Source organism: Triturus cristatus, chromosome 4_1, assembly GCF_964204655.1.
Source record: "Triturus cristatus chromosome 4_1, aTriCri1.1, whole genome shotgun sequence".
Classification (NCBI taxonomy): domain Eukaryota; kingdom Metazoa; phylum Chordata; class Amphibia; order Caudata; family Salamandridae; genus Triturus; species Triturus cristatus.
The window spans coordinates 646,158,192-646,174,752 of NC_140585.1; the positions used below are offsets into that span (position 1 = coordinate 646,158,192).

Below are 16,561 nucleotides of genomic sequence, written 5' to 3' on the forward strand. Positions count from 1 at the left end.
GATTAAATTTCCAACGGTAATCCAATAAAATACAAAAATTTAAATTGTACAGAAGTAACCGATTCTCTCTAAAATGTTGTTTTCCGAAACATTAATTAAGAATTATATAAGTCCACAATACAATTGGTTACCTTTCCTTTAGGCCAAATGATAATTTTAAAAATCTTTAAATTTGAAAATTCCAATAGTAATCCAATAAAATGGTAAAATTATTTTGTACAGATCTTGCCAAGTTTCTCTAAAATTTAGGTTTCAGGAAGATTAGATAGGAATTTGCTAAATCAAAAGGCAAACGTTGCTTGAAAATCAATTGTGAATCATTACACATTGTCCAGCCTTTTTCACATTTAAGATAAACTGTGTAATGTCCAGAAGTAACAGTAGGTCCTTCATGGAAAATTATTGCAACTGTTACAAAAGTTTTTCCTGAAATTGATAATTGCTGTCCTGTAAACTTCTTTATTAAAGTATCCAATTTTGAACCATCAGCTCTACATCGTTGCATCATTAAAATTACATACTGTCCGTATTCCTTTAAAATTAACGTTGAAAACATGTCAGATTTACACTCACTGCATTCCATGGTATGATTAGCATCTTTAACTAATTTAGCAAAAGTGACTGTTTTACTCTCTGGCAATGTTAAATAAATAAACCTTTCAGAATCAACATTAGAGCCACATGTATTGAAACAGTTTTCACAACTATGTTCCCATTTATAAGACAGACCAAACATATTTTCAATGGGAACCCCTTCTTCTTCCAGTACCTGAAGAAAATACAACAAGAATTCCTGTGCGTCTTGCTGTACATTTTGAGAAAACTGTGTACATCCTGAACATACATCTAAAAGTTTTCTAATTTCAGTAGCACTTTCTATTTGAGTTTTATCATTACTCAGCTTTTGAAAAAGGAGACTCAACTCAGAACAGAATCTTTTTCTCTGATTTACTATTATCTGCTCTTGCAAACTTTCCAGATAAAATGCAACATTCAGCACTACATTAGCGTAGCAGTTGACACCAGAGCTATTTTCAAAATGACATCCTACAACCTCTTATTCATTTTCCTTTTTCTTTTTGCTTGCAATTACATCACTCCTCTTTTTTTCCTCCTCTCTACATCCTCATTACAGATATTCTCATTTCTCCTTTTACGAGAAACTACACGTTTCTCTAACACAGGATACTGACCTAAATGAGGAGCATAGGTTCTTCTTAATCTATTATACTCCTTTACACAGTTTGTATCTGCACTAACTTTTGAATCATCAAAGTCTATCATGAATAGGCCAGATAATGTTTTCACTCGTGACAAAGCTACATAAGCCATACCTTCTTTGAACACAGTTGAACCAATGTTTACAAATGCACAATCTACAGTCAATCCTTGAGACTTGTGAATAGTTACAGCATATGCTAGAGAAAACGGAAACTGTTTCCTTTGTACATATAAGTCTTTCACAAGCATAAAACGAACTGTACAACGACAAATGTCTATAACTTCTTCTATCTGATCAAATTTTATTTTTAAACATTCAATTCCATCTTTTTTCTGCTAATTAATAAAACCCACAACTCTTCCCATAGCTCCATTAACTAAACCTTTTTCAACATCCAAATTTCTCCTTAAAAATACTCTACAGTTCATGCAAACATATAGATTTTTTTCTAATCCAGCAGTTTTGGAAATGTTCTTCTCTAGTGAATCCAATTTATTTTTCAGTTTGCCTGTTAATGTGATAGTAATTCTTCCATCCTGAATTTTGTCCACTGCTTCCAATTTCCTGATATCTTCCTTTTCCAATTTCAAAAGCTCCTCATTGAATATTGAGCATTCACGTAGAGTTGGCATTAAGCAGATGACACTTTTATTTTCTGCAATGTTCTTGTATATCTTCTCTGCAACTATTTCTTCCTTTGGAAATAAATTATGTAGCAACCGACTCTGTAATGCTTTTGTGCCAGCTTCAGTGAGTAGTCCAATTCTGATATCTTTCAGAATACTTCCATATTCTTCATCGTTTGCTTGTCTCATATTAGTAGTAAGTTCCTTGTACTCAAAGAAGGACCAAATATTTGCATTACCGATGCTTCCCAATGACTTCTTTGTGTCTTCATGTGTCACAGTATTAAACACTGGTTGTCCTTTAACTGGAGTAAGCTGTAGAAGATCCCCAAAAACTATGACATGTTTTCCACCAAATAACACGTCATAGTCTGTCCTTAGAGTTTGCTGCATTCTTAAATGCACAAAGGCAAGCATTAAGTTTGATACCATGCTCACCTCATCAATAATGAGAACTTGCATCTTCTTCAATACTCTTGAAACTTCCAAGCATGCTTCTCTAGTTAGCTTGTGGTATTCTATTTTGTTCTCATGCTCCACTGGTAACATTAGCAAACGATGTAAGGTGATTCCTTTTATGTTATATGCTGCTAACCCAGTTGGAGCAGTAACCACACAAGACAAAGTAGAATCCGTTTTTTGCTGTAGGTAGCTTCTGATGACTTTTATTAAGAAACTTTTTCCAGTTCCAGCTTGTCCGCTTACATACATCCTGATTGAATGAAATGATGTGCATGAGCACTCTTTTTTTTCATGTAGTAATCCGTGATCAATTTTGTTTCTGATCTCTTCATAAATTTGTTGCTGCTCTTCATTCAGTTGTCTTTCCAAATTTGGTAAGTCTATAAATTCTTCTTGAGCTTGATTCATAGCCGTTTCCACTTCATTCATGGCTATTGCAGCTTCATTTTCAACGATTGGTTGTCCGAGGGGATCTTGACTGAGTGTTCCTGAACTTTGGCTTTCTTGAGAACTGTCTCTAGCTACTTCAGCTGCAATTGTAGTTTCCTGTTCAATTTCTTCATTTAACATTTGCACATAAGTTGTGAATGTACTGCATTGTATGCTGTCTTTGCAAGCATTAAAGGAATCTTCATAGCTTTGAAATTCTCCCAGTAGTTCATCCTCTGTACGCCATGGTTTAAACAGCTGTAAAAGAGCCAAGTAGTAAAATTCCTTTTTCTCAGTAGTGTCGCAACTGAGCCTCCTGTGATTTATCAAACTTCCTTTTGTTTGCTTCACCAAACATCCTTCCTCACCAATGACTTTATATTTTCCATTGTTGATGTCTTCTGCGGCTTTCCGCGAATAAATGTAGTTCTGCAGCACTTCATAGAGACACATGTTCTCCAGATGATGACTTCTCTTGGGATAATATGTGTCCAACATGTTTGATTTCAAAATATCTGTACTTTCTGGGTCATTCTCGGCCAAATATTCAATTTCTCCAACAGATTTCAGTACCCGATTTCTCATTGCTGCAAGGCCTAAACTTGCCCAAATTATTCTTCTTGATTTCGAGTAGAGACTTGCAGAAGATAACCTATCTGAACATTCGTAGGATCCAATTTCTCTATGCGATAACATCTTTAAACTGAAACTGTACAGCTTCTTACTGACAGTCCTCTCGTGAGAAATCTCTTCCCACATTTCCTTCAATTCAGTTTTTTCTGATTTAGTAATGTAAGACGTTACATATCGAGCAACAGCAATGGAATTGTCAGCTACATACTGTATATCCATGTTAGCATTCCACATGGATAAAATGACTGGGTTGTAGTCATTTATATTTTTTGATTCTTCTTTTCTTTTAAGGTTGTAGGTATTCTTAGGTGATTTTCTTGTAATAGTATGTCTCACAGATGACATAAAACTGTTTACTCTTCCATTTGAAAGAACAGGTCTAGGAAATCCAAATCGACATTTAGTGTAGTATTTATCTTTGCTCTTGTATTTCCGTCGACAGTATTTTCCACAGTATTTGCAATTTTGTTTTACCCATTAAGTTGATACTTTTTAAGCATACCCACTCCAACATGGCCGCGGGGTCGCTTGCATCCAATTTAATACGGAGTGATGACCTGTCTGTTCTAAAACAACTCGAACGGACTGTCACTGCTATAGTTTTAATGCGCTTACATTGTTCTTTGCTCGCTGATTGTTGATGTTCATCAATAACAAAATTTCTAATCGTATGTTTTTCACATGGGAATGTTCGACATATTTTACCCTTTTAAGATGGCACCTCGGTTCACTGACAGTACCTAGCAAATATGCTATGATGTGTATCCATGGAAACGAGGCTCGAGACTCAGGTGTTTTGAGTTCGCATGGGGTCCAATACTATTTAAAACACACGAACGCGAGCTCCGTTTGTTACAGACTGCTAAAGGATTGGGTCCCCTCCAGGTTTTTGAATATGCGGAATCGGGTAAGTTTCGTAGGAACTTTGGATTATGCCTTATTCCGTGATCTTTGGGATGACCTAACTTTCATCTCCTATTTTAACAAACTTAAAACCTCTACTGAGCATAGACTTAAGGGCTGGTGGTATTCTAGTACTATGCCTTTTTTGTCAATATGACATTAACCAGACTTCCTAGTCTAGCACTATTACTTACTTTTTAACAGTACTTTTTCTAAAAATACTACGGATGGTGACATTGAGACCATCCTATCTTACATTGTTAGTTTTATTATAACTAGGTTGATCAGACACCGTATTTGATTCGTTAGGTCAATTTGCCTGTTTATAGATATGGGTTCACCTACACTAATGAGTGAGTGTGTTTAATCAATTTAACACGCTTTGTTTCCTTTGGATTATTAGTTTGCCGTATTTTCACTTTTAGGCATTGAAAGGACTTTGAATCCTATCCTTATCATTGGATAAACCTTTGACCTGGTGCTATATTATTGATACTAAAAAGACGGGACCAACGATTGCCATTTGTCTGATTTAGACCTGTACCCTATTCGACACACTCTCTATCTTATAAATGTAAGTACACATACCCCCAGGGGGTGTTTTTTCTCCCTTTATTCCTTTCTTGACTTTTGTATATATTTATATAAAAAAACGCTCTCTTAGGGGTATATATGGAACACTTGCTTAGGAGTTGCTAATGCGTACTACGAAATCTTTGTATACTACTTTTTTATATGACTTTTTTTAAGCTTATCTCCTTGTTATACTTCTTCCGGTCAAGACTTAGATCGTCACAACATATGACGCAAATTTTTTTCAAATTTTTTTCAAATTGTTACTTACAATCTTTAGGGAATTCCGTTGAGTAATGCCTTCTTACTTTGACTTTCCCTAGAGACGTTGAATGACGCTTTAGAAACTTCAAGAAAACATACATATACAGATGTACTGTCTCTTACGGTGGGTACATCCTTGAGTCTCCTCTTTCTCTTGTTACTTTTTTTGAAACTCTATTGAGCTGGTTGAGGACAAACTCATTCTTTTCTGACCAAATCAAGTACGTCCAATGCAAATTAGGCTGAGGAATGAGACTTGGGTTACGGAAATAAATTGTACTCCATAAATGTGTAATCTTAAACTGTTACTTACCCAGAAACATGTAAATAGGTTGATAATCTGTTCTTATCGAAAAAATAATGAACATGAATTTACAATAACGGTTACTTCACTTACAACCCTGTTTCTAGCTTGGTTATGTCTTCTGTGTATTGTTTAAAGTGTTGTTTCTTTTTTGTAATAGGTTTTTGTATCTGTCTAAATGTCAATGAATATGTCTGTTGGATTTGTATATATTTGATGTGGTTATTCGTGGTATTTATATATTGTTTTATATATACATTTTGCAACCCTGAAGAAGTCCCAAGTTGGACGAAACGCGTCGGCTGCTTTTGGCTGTTCTTAAATGTCATTTTAACAAATGAATAATAAAGAAGATCTTTTGAAAAGAAAATATTCCACGTACATGGATTAATTTGATATCATTTACATTTGTGGAAGTGGTGCGCCTTTTGCTGTTTATGTGTCAGTATTTTCCACACCGATGACTTTGGAAACGTAAAACTTGCTCCTTTAACTTTTTCTCTTCTGTGCTTTTTGGTATAGCACATGTTGCATATTCTTCAATGAAAGATAACACTGCTTCATCAGTATCTGTTCCAAACTTTGGGGCATCCTTGATCCACAACAGCATATGGATATGAGGAGCACCTCTTGCCTGGTACTCTTTTCTCCAAAAGAAATCCTCTACTTCTCCAAGAGGTGGATTTTTTTTATTGCAGATGAAGGACATCATAGCCTCAAATCTATGATTGAAATATCTGCAAACATTAACCGGATCCAATGAGCACAGTTCTCCAGCTGTCTTGTATTCGATGTTTTTAATGTTTGAATTTGCCTCTCGTAGAAAATCCAGTAAATCATTCCAAGCGTACTCAGCACAGCTTAGGGTAAGGAACCATGTTGGTGTTCCTAAATTCCGTAACATGCATTTTAATTCACCATGGCGTCGGTACCAATATTCATTTGTCCCACGCTGACAAGCCATCATATTGATCAGTTGTGTTTCCAAATGATCATCTCGGTGCTGCACTTTCTCCATAAAATCCTTAGCAGACACATTTTGTAAATGTACTCCACTTTTTAAAATGTGATTTACTGCATAAGACAATGCAGACAAGTCGCTTTCAAATAAAAGATGGAACAAATAAGGAATACTTTGTCGAAATCTGGGATCTTCTGCATATAGTCTTGTAGTTCGATACTCAGAAGCTGGAATCTGTTCTGGACGTTCATCGTATCGTCCTCCTTTTCCTGTAGGAAACAGCTGGGGAAAACATCGAGCTTACAAGCTCTCCTCCCATACACTCACGGGAGTTCCTTTTGCTTTCTTCATCTGAAACAGATCAATAGTGTCTCCCATAACTTCTTTTGAATGAAGAGGATGTATGCTAAAATGTTCATAAATTTCTTCTTCCTTTGACTTGTCCACTTTTTCAATTTGACCAGTTGGTGTTTCTGTGTCTTCTTGTAAATCTTCTTCTTCTTCTTCTTCTATATAAATTGATTCATACCATTTATTATTTTTTTTCAAATACAAATTTGCTCTTTGTACTTTTCGTACATCCACCAGCTCTTGCCAAATCCTCTTATTCTTTGTAGGTACACCATTAACCAGAATAACTAATGGTTCACTTTCCAAAGTATCTGCATCAATAGTTTCCATATTTTTTTTCAAATCCAAGGGCAAATACACCACTCTTCCTTTTAAACCTCTCAGTAAATCTGAAGGAGGTAATTTACCAGTTTTGGGCTCCATACGTACTATGGTCTGGAACGGATGAACACATTGAATAAGTATAGACTCATATGTATTTAATTCAGAAAGTTCGGCAGGAATAGCATCCAATTCTAAATTATTATGTACAGCTCTGGTCGGCATTCTATTTTCTTCTAATTTGTTGTAACAGTATTTACAAATACGTTGAACTTCACCCAATTCAAAACAATTTTCAAGAAATATATATGTGGCAAAATCCTTCCACTTATAATTATCTTCATTTTCACTTTTTCTGTAGAGATCAACATACCTGGTTTGTTTTCTATAATGAGTTCTGCGGCAACAAATACAAGTAATATTTGGTCTTTCATTAGAGATTATTTCAAATTTTGTTATGTGATCATTAAATGTCTTACTTACAGAGGGTTCTACATTCTCTTCCACTTCTTCCTCATTTACTGTGTCCTTTTCTGCACTGTCTTGTTCAGGACCAAAGTAACAAAACTGAATTTCATCAACAACCTTCTCTACATCTGATACCGATCCACGGAACAGAGCCCTATTCAATTCATCTAACTTTATTGCTGGACTTTTAGCAAAATACAACCGTCTCACAAACTTTCTCATTTCAGTATGATGAACAGCCAGCATCCTAAAATGATGAAAAACACTTTTACACACTTTTTTAGATAGACAAGCCAGAGAACGACCCTGCAAACCAGTATTCTCTCTCACTCTGCATGGATCTAGACTTTGAAGCACCTTAATCTTCTGTTTTACACTTTTTTTTACTATATTCTCTTAGAAACTCACGAAATTTATCAATAGATTCCTGACGCACAGTGCAAATACTACTACAATTCCAAGTGTACACTGGGGCTTTAGGACGTCTCCCCATAGCCTCATCCGCCATCACTTGTACCTCATCTCTTGGAACCATTTTCTCCTTCTCCATTATACAACCATTTTTCACTTCGTAAGCACGACCTCTGGTGTCAACTGCATGCAGCAAACTATTACTTTGAAAATAACTCTCTTCATTAAAAAAAGGTTCACTACTTGAACTATGCATCCATTCTCCTAAAAACACTTTACAAAAGTTTGTTCTTTTCACTACTCTTTTCCTTTTGCTTTGTGATTTCAGTACATTAACCATTTTATCTAATGTACGCATCCTATTCAAAATTAAAATGAATAGTTTCCTTTTTAATTCTAATGCCTTTGCTGCAATGGCTTCAATTTCTTTTTTTCTCTTGTAATATTTTGCCTTTTTCTTATATTTCTTCACATCCTTTATCAAATTGGACATAACTCTTCTCTGAAACATTTTTCTACGTATCTCTTTAAACGCTGTTTTTCTGTTTAAGTTAATCTTTGTTATTGCAGAAGGTATATTTGCATTAACTAAATTCTCAATTTTTTCCTGTTCTTTTCTATTGAAAACATTCTTTCCAGTACAGACATTTTGTACATTTTTCCTTTTTTTGAAGATGTTCTTTAAAAAATCTTTTGTCTGCTTACCAGAAGACTTTCTCTTTTTCCCAACATGAGCATCTCCAACTAACTTAGGTCCTCCAGTTGTCTTCAAATATAGTTTTTTTTTGTGGTTTTTCGTTACTCTGGATTTTGTAGGCATCTTAAATTTTGTTCACTGCTCTTCAGCAATACCTGAAAAAAACTAAAAAAAAAATTCCTTTTTTATATTTAAATATATTACTACATTTTTTATGATCTTTTCAAATCTTAAAATACTAAGTACCCCTTTCCTAGAAGTGAAAATCACAATAACACATTCACAAATTAAATATCTAAAAACAATTCCTGTGTGCACACAGAGTCATGCTTTGAAATTAGGCAGAAAACGAAATTTCGTTGCCAATTGGAAAGCACACATTCTACTACTTTTTTGGCAAGTAATAAGTACTTTTACAGTCTGACACATTTTGAATCCACTTTTCAGATTCTGATAAAAGCACATGTCCAAACTGCTTTTTGAGACCAGCACCATGTGTAACCTGGGTGACTGACTACACTCCAGCAAGGGCAACCAGCCTTAGTGATGCTGAATGTATTTGCATTACTGACTGCAACCTCAAACCCAACTCGGTTGTGAATACTGTGCATGATTCCACAGGATAAGCAGCTGGGTGTGTGCTAAGAGTCTGCTTCTGCATAAAAAAATAGCTCCCCCTTTCCATCTAATGCAAATGTAAAATCACCAGAGCAATACCAAACAGATTTCTGAGACCAGCAACATGTGTAACCTGGGTGACTGACTACACTCCAGCAAGGGCAACCAGCCTTACTGATGCTCAATGTATTTGCATTACTGACTGCAACCTCAAACCCTAAAAGTATTCCTCATTTACACCACTACACCTTAATTTATGGTGAAAACATAGTCCATATTATTTTACATGTTTTTATTTGCATTATTAAGTGCAACCTCAAACCCCACTCAGTTGTGAATACTGTGCATAATTCCACAGGATAAGCAGCTGGGTGTGTGCTAAAAGTCTGCTTCTGCATAAAAAAATAGCTCCCCCTTTCCTACTAATGCAACTGTAAAATTACCAGAGCATAACGCAATAAATCTCTGCCTGTAATTCCTCTTTGCACACAGAGTCATGTTTTCATATTAGTCTGAAAACGTAATTTCTTTGCCAATTTGAAACCACACTTACTACTCTTTTTTTTGGCAAGTGATAAATACTTTTACAGTCTGACACATTTTAAATCCACTTTTCAGATTCTTAAAAAAGCACAAGTCCAAACTGCTTTTTCAGACCAGCAACATGTGTAACCTGGGTGACTGACTACACTCCAGCAAGGGCAACCAGCCTTAGTGATGCTGAATGTATTTGCATTACTGACTGCAACCTCAAACCCCACTCAGTTGTGAATACTGTGCATGATTCCACAGGATAAGCAGCTGGCTGTGTGCTAAGAGTCTGCTTCTGCACAAAAAAATAGCTCCCCCTTTACATCTAATGCAAATGTAAAATCACCAGAGCAATACGCAATAAATCTCTGCCTGTAATTCCTCTTTGCACACAGAGTCATGTTTTCATATTAGTCTATAAACAAAATTTCTTTGCCAATTTGAAAGCACACTTACTACTCTTTTTTTTGTCAAATGATAAGTACTTTTACAGTCTGACACATTATGAATCCACTTTTTAGATTTTTAAAAAAGCACATGTCCAAACAACATTTTCAGACCAGCAACATGTGTAACCTGGGTGACTGAGTACACTCCAGCAAGGGCAACCAGCCTTAGTGAAGCTGAATGTATTTGCATTACTGACTGCAACCTCAAACCCCACTCGGTTGTGAATACTGTGCATGATTCCATAGGATAAGCAGCTGGTTGTGTGCTAAGAGTCTGCTTCTGCATAAAAAAATAACACCCCCTTTCCATCTAATGCAAATGTAAAATCACCAGAGCAATACCAAACAGCTTTCTGAGACCAGCAACATGTGTAACCTGGGTGACTGACTACACTCCAGCAAGGGCAACCAGCATTAGTGATGCTGAATGTATTTGCATTACTAAGTGCAACCTCAAACCCCACTCGGTTGTGAATACTGTGCATGATTCTACAGGATAAGCAGCTGGGTGTGTGCTAAAAGTCTGCTTCTGCATAAAAAAATAGCTCCCCCTTAACATCTAATGCAAATGTTAAATCACCAGAGCATAACGCAATAAATCTCTGCCTGTAATTCCTCTTTGCACACAGAGTCATGTTTTCATATTAGTCTGAAAACGTAATTTCTTTGCCAATTTGAAACCACACTTACTACTCTTTTTTTTGGCAAGTGATACATACTTTTACAGTCTGACACATTTTAAATCCACTTTTCAGATTCTTAAAAAAGCACATGTCCAAACAACATTTTCAGACCAGCAACATGTGTAACCTGGGTGACTGAGTACACTCCAGCAAGGGCAACCAGCCTTAGTGATGCTGAATGTATTTGCATTACTGACTGCAACCTCAAACCCCACTCGGTTGTGAATACTGTGCATGATTCCACAGGATAAGCAGCTGGCTGTGTGCTAAGAGTCTGCTTCTGCACAAAAAAATAGCTCCCCCTTTACATCTAATGCAAATGTAAAATCACCAGAGCAATACGCAATAAATCTCTGCCTGTAATTCCTCTTTGCACACAGAGTCATGTTTTCATATTAGTCACAAAACGAAATTTCTTTGCCAATTTGAAAGCACACTTACTACTCTTTTTTTTGGCAAGTGATAAGTACTTTTACAGTCTGACACATTATGAATCCACTTTTCAGATTCTTAAAAAAGCACATGTCCAAACAACATTTTCAGACCAGCAACATGTGTAACCTGGGTGACTGACTACACTCCAGCAAGGGCAACCAGCCTTAGTGATGCTGAATGTATTTGCATTACTGACTGAAACCTCAAACCCCACTCGGTTGTGAATACTATGCATGATTCCACAGGATATGCAGCTGGCTGTGTGCTAAGAGTCTGCTTCTGCAGAAAAAAATACCTCCCCCTTTCCATCTAATGCAAATGTAAAATCACCAGAGCAATACCAAACAGCTTTCTGAGACCAACAACATGTGTAGCCTGGGTGACTGACTACACTCCAGCAAGGGCAACCAGCCTTACTGATGCTGAATGTATTTGCATTACTGAGTGCAACCTCAAACCCTTAAAGTATTCCTTATTTATACCAGTACACCTTAATTTATCGTGAAAACATAGTCCATATTATTTTACATGTTCCTCACATTTAAATTTCTCCCAAAACAGAAAATGATAAACACAACTTCAACAAAAGGAATTCCAATTCTATTATTCATTTCTTAATTTACCATATACATCCCCTCTCAAACTCTAAACTCACCTTTAAAATTAGTTAGTTGTGAAAGAAATGTGGCACTCAAACAGCAGATTATCAGAGCCAGGATCTCTGTTCTGTACACCTCTCTCCTCTCAGCAGAACCAGATAATGGCAAAGTTTCCCTCTCTTTTTCCACACATATACATGTAAGTTTCAAATCTCAGTGCTTCCCCCTTTTTTTCAAATGTAATCACACATTTCTATTGGTTGAAAACCAACCCTTTTCCAAAAGTACCCTTCCCCCAACTTGACTTCTGCCTAGTACCCTTCCCCCAACTTGACTTCTGCCTGCTACCATAGCAACAGCTCTTGAAACACTGCTGTGTAGAGTTAGGTCAGAAGTTCACCAAACAATGTTTCATTTCCAAAGAGCAGGAGTGCTTGACTTTTCAAACCTAACAGCAAATCCATAGTACTGTTCTTTGGTAACACATTTTTCTGTACCAATACAAAACATGCTTCTATAAATTTACACATACAGCCTAGTTTTTATTGTAGAATGGTATGAAACAGCCAATCAGTTTAAAAAAATAAAATAAATATGTATGCCTCCATTTCCAAACTGTCTTTCATTTCTTTTTACCATTCTACTGAATTACACCTCCTGAGTGCATCCAGTTCTCCTTTGAAGATGTTCACAGTGTGGATTGTAGGGCACAGCTATGTCTTCTGGAGTGAAAAGTATGCAGAGAAAACAGGTATGGTGAGAGACCTTGCTTTGCCAAATGTAGACATTAAATGGATTGGTCAGAGAGGGTTAAAGTGGCACCAATTGATGCCATTGGTGAAATCCTTCATGCAAATCCAACACCCTGACCTCATAATAGTGCACTGTGGTGGCAATGACCTAGGCACTTTGACTGGGGTAGGTCTGGAAATGCTTATGAAGGAGACCTTTGCACAACTGTTTTCACTTTTCCCTAAAACTGCCTTTGTGTTTTCTAACATATGCCAAAGGCAAAAATGGAACTGGTCCAATCATTTCTGTCCACAGATTGACAAAGCAAGAAAGCACGTCAACAAATCTGTTTCTGCTTTCCTCCGAGACTATGGTATGGGTTCCATTTACCACAACAACTTGCGTTACGACATGCAAGACATTTATAGAGGAGATGGTGTGCACTTCAATGATGAAGGGAACAGAGTCTTCCTCTTGAACCTTAGACTCTGCATCGGTACTTACTTGTAGGTACCACTAAAAAATCACTTCATAAACACAACGGCTCTTTTTAAAGCCCCCTAATATCTAAACACTTAAATCTGCATTTCATTTCATTTTTAATTTTTTTTTCTACCGTACGCGTACGGTAAGCTTACCGTACGCGTACCCCGTGATTTTTTTATAAATTAATAAATGTTTTTTTGTACTATTCTGTCCTACTTTGACCCCCTTTCAAATGTTAGGGGGTCTGTAACTCTCTTCCTTGCCCCCTTTTCAAGTTATCTCCCTTTTTTTTCTGACTGAAACACACGAAATGGCGGCCGCCGCTTCCTGGTTTCGACCGATTCGAATGTTTACTAAGATCTAACAGCCAATCAGAATCGCGCTCGCGCACGTCACCGTACGGGTACGGTAAGCGCACCGTAAGCGCACCGTAAGCTGGCTCAGATATATATATTGATTTAAAGGCTATTTTCTCAGAATCTACTGAACAGATTTACACCAAACCTACAAAAGGCACTTCCTTGACCTGAGGACTACCTCTCTGCCAAATTTCATTTAACTCTGTTCAGCCGTTCGGGCTGTAGCTGTGTCTAAAGGTCCTATGGAAAAATGCATGGGAAAAACGTGTTTTGGGACCCCCCTTTTATCTCAGCCCCCGCTTGACGAATCCCCCCGAGACTTTCAGGGTAGGAGCGGAGCGCAGCGCCCCACCTATTTTGAAAATTTGGCGAGGATTCGTCGACCGGCGCCAAAGTTATTCAAAATAGAATGTTGCGGATTTCCTATGGTAAGAGGGTCCTAACTATAACTACCTACTGGCGACCGCCAGTAGGTAATATATATATGTATGTATATATATATATATATACATATATATATATATATATATATATATATATATATATATATATATATATATATATATATATATATATATATATTACCTACTGGCGGTCGCCAGTAGGTAGTTATAGTTAGGACCACGTTTCCATAGGAAATCCGCAACATTCTATTTTGAATAACTTTGGCGCCGGTCGACGAATCCTCGCGAATTTTTCAAAATAGGTGGGGCGCTACGCTCCGCTCCTTCCCTGAAAGTCTCGGGGGGATTCGTCAAGCGGGGGCTGAGATAAAAGGGGGGTCCCAAAACGCGTTTTTCCCATGCATTTTTCCATAGGACCTTTAGACAGGGCTACAGCCCGAACGGCTGAACAGAATTACTAGAAATTTGGCAGAGAGGTAGTCCTCAGGTCAAGGAAGTGCCTTTTGTAGGTTTGGTGTAAATCTGTTCAGTAGATTCTGAGAAAATAGCCTTTAAATCAATATATATATCTGAGCCAGCTTACGGTGCGCTTACGGTACGCTTACGCGATTCTGATTGGCTCTTAGATCTTAGTAAACATTCGAATCGGTCGAAACCAGGAAGCGGCGGCCGCCATTTCGTGTGTTTCACTCAGAAAAAAAAGAGTGATAACAAGAAAAGGGGGCAAGGAGGAGAGTTACAGACCCCCTAACATTTGTAAGGGGGTCAAAGAAGGACAGAAAAGTACAAAGAAAACATTTACTGATTTTAAAAAAAATCACGGGGTACGCGTACGGTAAGCGTACGGTAAAAAAAAAAATAAAAAAAGAAATGAAAATCAGATTTAAGTGTTTAGATATTAGGGGGCTCTAAAAAGAGCCGTTGTGTTTATGAAGTGATTTTTTAGTGGTACCTACAAGTAAGTACCGATGCAGAGTCTAAGGTTCAAGAGGAAGACTCTGTTCCCTTCATCATTGAAGTGCACACCATCTCCTCTATAAATGTCTTGCATGTCATAACGCAAGTTGTTGTGGTAAATGGAACCCATACCATAGTCACGGAGGAAAGCAGAAACAGATTTGTTGACGTGCTTTCTTGCTTTGTCAATCTGCGGACAGAAATGATTGGACCAGTTCCATTTTTGCCTTTGGCATATGTTAGAAAACACAAAGGCAGTTTTAGGGAAAAGTGAAAACAGTTGTGCAAAGGTGTCCTTCATAAGCATTTCCAGACCTACCCCAGTCAAAGTGCCTAGGTCATTGCCACCACAGTGCACTATTATGAGGTCAGGGTGTTGGATGTGCATGAAGGATTTCACCAATGGCATCAATTGGTGCCACTTTAACCCTCTCTGACCAATCCATTTAATGTCTACATTTGGCAAAGCAAGGTCTCTCACCATACCTGTTTTCTCTGCAAACTTTTCACTCCAGAAGACATAGCTGTGCCCTACAATCCACACTGTGAACATCTTCAAAGGAGAACTGGATGCACCCAGGAGGTGTAATTCAGTAGAATGGCAATATGAAAAGAAAGACAGTTTGGAAATGGAGGCATACATATTTTTTTCATAAAAAAAAGAACTGATTGGCTGTTTCATACCATTCTAGAATAAAAACTAGGCTGTATGTGTAAATTAATAGAAGCATGTTTTGTATTGGTACAGAAAAATGTGTTACCAAAGAACAGTACTATGGATTTGCTGTTAGGTTTGAAAAGTCAAGCACTCTTGCTCTGTGGAATTGAAACATTGTTTGGCGAACTTCTGACCTGACTCCACACAGCAGTGTTCCATGAGCTGTTGCTATGGTAGCAGGCAGAAGTCAAGTTGGGGGAAGGGTACTAGGCAGAAGTCAAGTTGGGGGAAGGGTACTTTTGCAAAAGGGTTGGTTTTCAACCAATAGAAATGTGTGATTACATTTGAAAAAAAGGGGCAAGCACTGAGATTTGAAACTAACATGTATATGTGTGGAAAAAGAGAGGGAAACTTTGCCATTATCTGGTTCTGCTGAGAGGAGAGAGGTGTAAAGAACAGAGATCCTGGCTCTGATAATCTGCTGTTTGAGTGCCACATTTCTTTCACAACTAACTAATTTTAAAGGTGAGTTTAGAGTTTGAGAGGGGATGTATATGGTAAATTAAGAAATGAATAATAGAAATACAATTCTTTTTGTTGAAGTTGTGTTTATTATTTTCTGTTTGGGGAGAAATTTAAATGTGAGGAACAAGTAAAATAATATGGACTATGTTTTCACAATAAATTAAGGTGTACTGGTATAATAAAAGAATAGTTTAAGGGTTTGAGGTTGGACTCAGTAATGCAAATACATTCAGCATCACTAAGGCTGGTTGCCCTTGCTGGAGTGTAGGCAGACACCCAGGTTACAAATGGTGCTCGTCTGAAAAAGCAGTTTGGACATGTGCTTTTTAAAAAATCTGAAAAGTGGATTCATAATGTGTCAGTCTGTAAAAGTGTTTATCACTTGCCAAAAAAAAGAGCAGTAAGTGTGCTTTCAAATTGGCAAAGAAATTTCGTTTTGTGACTAATGTGAAAACATGACTCTGTGTGCAAATAGGAATTACAGGCAGAGATTTATTGCG

General features: G+C 37.2%; 1 long non-coding RNA gene across 1 annotated transcript in view; it reads right to left on the reverse strand.

Moving 5' to 3' along the window:
• LOC146855330 (uncharacterized) overlaps nt 1-8,802 on the reverse strand; it is a 738,491-nt gene extending 729,689 nt beyond the window's left edge. Inside the window, exon 1 of the long non-coding RNA XR_014980813.1 lies at nt 7,533-8,802. This is a non-coding gene — a long non-coding RNA (uncharacterized LOC146855330). The remainder of the gene's footprint in view (nt 1-7,532) is intronic.
• Nucleotides 8,803-16,561: the final 7,759 nt, after the last annotated feature.